Source organism: Anneissia japonica, unplaced genomic scaffold (genome assembly GCF_011630105.1).
Source record: "Anneissia japonica isolate Jap-2015-1 unplaced genomic scaffold, ASM1163010v1 scaffold24_len2511860_cov200, whole genome shotgun sequence".
Lineage (NCBI taxonomy): Eukaryota > Metazoa > Echinodermata > Crinoidea > Comatulida > Comatulidae > Anneissia > Anneissia japonica.
The window spans coordinates 1,035,255-1,040,202 of record NW_022730786.1 but is presented as its reverse complement, the minus strand read 5'-3'; the positions used below and the strand labels follow the sequence as shown (position 1 = coordinate 1,040,202).

The following is a 4,948-nucleotide window of genomic DNA, read 5'->3' as shown; positions in this document are numbered from 1 at the left end:
AAAGTTCTTTATTATAGTTCTATATGGAAAAGTAGCATCTGGTGGGAACCAAACCCGCAATCTTACTATCTCCGGTGAGCGTCATATCGTTTAGACCACAAAGGCACGTTCGATATCATTACGGTATGACGCAATTTTACTCTAGCAGGATTGATCCATGGCGATAATGCAAAGAAAGCTATAGTCTTGGATATACAAGGTCCTCTAAATCAGATCATTTGAATCATTTAAATTCCAAGGTTCGAGGCCTAGTGCATGTGCACGGTAGAAACAAATTAGGCTTATCTCATTTCTTGGTACTGAATTAAAAAAAAAAAACACTCCTATCTTATTTCTCGGTACTAACGTATTTGCCCAACAATGGCAGAGGTCTTCAGTTTGACGTGTAATCGTCTTATAGATCTATTGTGATCATTGCCTAAATACCTCCCTGGTCTAAGCATAATTTTTTCCATGGTCTTGTTTACCTCACGGTTAGTACAAAACGTAACCGATCGTGGGAAAAATCAAGCCAACTCAACCATGGATAATTAAATTTAATTAAGTTAAACTAATTCCTCTATGACCGAACTTGGACGAATCTCTTTCAAAGAAACGGTACAAGATTTTATATGGTAAATGCGATGTACAATGAGATATAGGACATACGGATGTCGATTCCGGTTGATTAATGATGTTAGAAATAAAACTAAACCATAGATCTATTAATAAAATTCATAATATTATATTATTATTATTATTATTATTATTATTATTATTATTATTATTATTATTATTAACGTCCATGCTTAAACATAGTGTAAACTATTTTTTTTATTGGTATTTGCGGAGTCGTAGCATATAAAATACAATTAGGCCTAAAATTATTTTCCTAAACGACTACAATAAGAGAAATTACAGACTGAAATAAAGACTTGAAGTAAGAAGGCTGACATATTCTACATGTGATAGTTGCCTATATTATATTGAAATTTACCTTTAATTCACATTCCCCGAGACTCCTATCGTCACTAAATTCCACTTTATACTCTATTTTACTGTTTTTGACGTTCGGTGATCTGCACGCACACTCTGTATATAATTAAGACCTTTGTGGAACATCCAAACCTTTGGAATATCAGAATGTCGTCGTAGAAGTAGAAGAAAATGGGGGCCCTAAATGAGAGCAACCATCAACCATTATAGTATTAAGGCCGAGTGCATAACAAACCAAAAGAAATTCCTGAAGGTAACGAACCTGCATGATTAATAATAGCGTTAATAAGTGTACATAACATGGACGTCTATTGCGCTGGTAGCATAGACAAATTGTTTACTTACTTGGAAATATTACATATTCGAAACTGCAACCGCTTAAACATTTCATAGCTGACTATATCCAACTTTCATTTTCAAATATTGTATTTCTATGCACGCGATACAATCTTTATATTTCCTTGGTACAAATGAGAGGCCTAACGAGAAGTTTATTGGGCAGGACGTATAGCGTTTCGTTCACTTGACAGACCAGCTTCAAATGATCCAAAATATAACTACCTAATGAACAGACCATACCACGGTATCGATCTGGAACCACATCGCCTATACGCAAACAATGGTAAAATTTGATGCATTGTATACGGTTGCTATACACTGAAACAACAGTCCTTTAAGCACGACACACAGTGTTTCTTAACACTCTTCAAGTGGAAGTGCAAATAACATCATTGGGAAAATTCAATTGTTGGCGAGAACTACAGACTGGCCTACCGTAAGCTTTAAACTAATAAACATAAAAATAATAAAATTACAGTGACCCCTATATTAAGGGGACACCTTCGGGACCAAAAAAAGTGTCCCCTGAATAGGGGTAGGGGACACTAACAAAAAAAGTGCAATTGTCCCCTATAGGGGTTTTGGCATGTTTTCAAAAACAAAGCATTATGGTAGTCGTTCTTTCTCTTGGGCTTCTGTCTTTCTTTGGAATGCTCTGCCTATTACGATCCGACAGACAACTTCCATTGATGATTTTAAGGCAGCTTTAAAAACTCCCCTTTTTAACTTGTATTTTTCTTAATTTTTTTCCCCCGAATTTTATTTTTACTGTTAAGCGCATTGAGGCTTTAGCATAATGCGCTATATAAGCCAAAATTATTATTATTATTATTATTTTCATATAATGATGACATACAATTCTTTATAATTTTATTTTATTGACATAATTTGTTACAGTAGAATTAGAACTAATCTATAGCAATAATTTGCAATATGCAAATACAATCCATTTATAATATGAAATCAGCAGAAACGTAATTAAAACAACAATAGTTTTATATGTTCCCAATATTGTTTCATGATGCAATGTTAATGAATGAATTAGAATCCTATGAAAGTGCACGAAAAACAAAGAAAAAGAAATCCCTATGGTTAAGAGTCAAAACTGAGAAGATTGGTTTATACGAAGTAACGCATGCAGTAGGCCTTACCGATATTCACGCTAATGATTTGGGGAGAAAATTCTAGTTTATTGAATTGAATTTCAATAGAAAAAATTATTAGTTTTCAAATGAAAATTTGAAGGAACAAATATATTCTTGTCAATATTCCATTCATTCATTCATTCATTCATTCATTCATTCATTCATTTATGTTCATTCATTCATTCATTTATATTAATTAATTAATTCATTCATTCATTCATTCATTCACTCCTTCATTCATTCATTCATGCATTCATTCATTCATTCATGCGTTCATTCATTCATGCGTTCATTCATTCATTCATACATTTAATTTAATTTATATATTCTTAGCAAAATTAAAGCAATTTAAGGATTTGTAAGCCAAGTACAGACTATCACATTTTATTTGACAAAAACATGTGACATGCTTAAATATGGTCATGATGACATCACGTCATATAAATATTATAAACATACAAAAGTTTCTTGTCAAAGAAAATTTTATAGTCTGGACAGGTCTTAAGTCTGTAATAATAACTGAAAATTGAATTTCTTCGATCACCTATCTTTTATTGATAACGTATTCTATCCTTTTAAATTGACCTTTTCATTGTTTCAGTTCAATTTCTGTGTTTTTAAGACTTTACTACAGGCAGTATGCGTACCAGATAAAGATCACCATCTGACGCATTAGGTCTTACGCACAGTAGAAGGCCGCCATATACAGTCACACAGACAATCAGTGGAGAGCTTAGCACAATTACAATTCAACACGCGGACACAGGCCGAGAATTAATGTACAACTATTTTAGAGAAAGCACCAAAATTGTTTTCGCATATAAGTTGCGACGTTATATAGGCAAGCACTCGCGGCTCTGCGCAACTAGTTTGAGGCTGTTTTTGAGGACAATAATTGTATTGAAACCGGTTACGGGTAAACAGAAATCTCAAATTTCCAGCTTGTATGCAACTCCTTTTGTGTTCGTCATAGGCGGATAGAAGACTCTTAACTGGTTATTTTGCCTTGATAGACATCCTATCCTATTTACCGATTTCATTTATTGAATATATATTGAGCCTAGCCTTAATTAAGGGTATGCGCAGAGCTGAAGTAATGGACTAACATAATGTAATGTATACAAGAAACATTTAAACAATTGAAGTTATAATCTCAACCGACTATTTTACACAAGGAGGCAATTAATAATGATGGCATATAATATAATGTCAAAATATTGAACACGATGGCGTGCATACTTCCCTGTTTGGAATTTTCTGCAGATAGGTCTATTATTCTCCTGGAGCCGACTGAAGCATCTCAATCGAAACGTCGAGACATTCTCAACCAACAACACTTCTTTTCAGAACTATCTACGTGGTATACAGCAAGCATTAATATAAGTATATTATTACTTCGCCATGCAAACCTTCAAACAATATTATGAAAATAATTACGCATTTGCACACAAAAAACACAAGTGGTTGAACGATGGAAGACAAGAAACCTCGGTACGTTATGCAAAAAAAAAGGTTTGTTGTTGGATACGTGTCATGACTTTTTTTATGTCAGTAAGTTCTTTTATGGTCACATTTGCTGATAGATACATTGATTATTTAGGAGACAAGTTTTCGTCTACGCACGTGCTACCAAATACTGTTGAGATAAAGAGTCGTCTACATTGTTTAAACTTCTCTTGACCATTATTATACACGCCAACACTTCAGTGTGTATACATACGCCTTAGACCTATAATTATTGGAAAAAAATGAGACGTAAAATCGATCTGAGATGACAAGATGACATCACCGATCTCAAGCAAGTTATCTGCAATGGTTAAGACTTGGTAGCCAATTTAACTGTGGCCTGTGTTTATAAAATCAACAAAATACATGTGTTTGTTTCACCTTGCTTAAGATCTTATTTGTTTGTTGTTTTGTTTGTTTTCTAATTTTTCTATCGAACCATTTTGCTTTGAGTTACCTCCTTATTTGCCTTATTCAAGTTTGTATAATTTGTTTGGGTTTGGTTGTGCAAGCTTTACTCGGGGAGATTTTGTTGACTTTCGTGGAGTGGCTACAACGCTCCGTAACTACAAGGAAAAACGCTATACAAGTAACAAGTAACAATATGAAAACAAAATATTAAAAACCGCAGCACCGAAACATATCTGTCTCTTATACACATCTAGATGTGTATAAGAGACAGGTATGGGGACGCTCAAATCAAATTCAAAGTAAAACGCTTCAAATTCTTCAAAACCGGGCAGCAAAAATTATTACAAACAAATCAAGAAGTGACTCCAGTACACAAGCTCTTCAAAGCCTTAAATGGATGAATTTGGAACAACGATTGTATATAAATGAGACTATTATCATGTTTAAAATTATGAACAACCTTGCACCTCAATATCTATCAAACAAATTTCACTTTAGAAATAATTACTATGATACCAGAACTAAACCAATATTAACACTACCAAAACCAAAAACTGACTATAAAAAAAAAA

The 4,948-nt window shown here is 33.5% G+C and overlaps 1 protein-coding gene across 4 annotated transcripts in view; it reads right to left on the bottom strand.

The window, feature by feature from the left end:
• The window catches only part of LOC117115112 (histamine H2 receptor-like), a 13,178-nt gene extending 11,660 nt beyond the window's left edge, over positions 1-1,518 (bottom strand). For 2 of the 4 annotated variants that reach the window (XM_033258800.1, XM_033258802.1), the window contains exons 1-2: positions 1,321-1,518; positions 977-1,155 (exon numbers count right to left, since the gene is read on the bottom strand). The gene's annotated coding sequence lies outside the window, so the exon portion shown is untranslated. The remainder of the gene's footprint in view (positions 1-976; positions 1,156-1,320) is intronic. The other 2 variants (XM_033258799.1, XM_033258801.1) reach the window with 1 other exon arrangement.
• Positions 1,519-4,948: the final 3,430 nt, after the last annotated feature.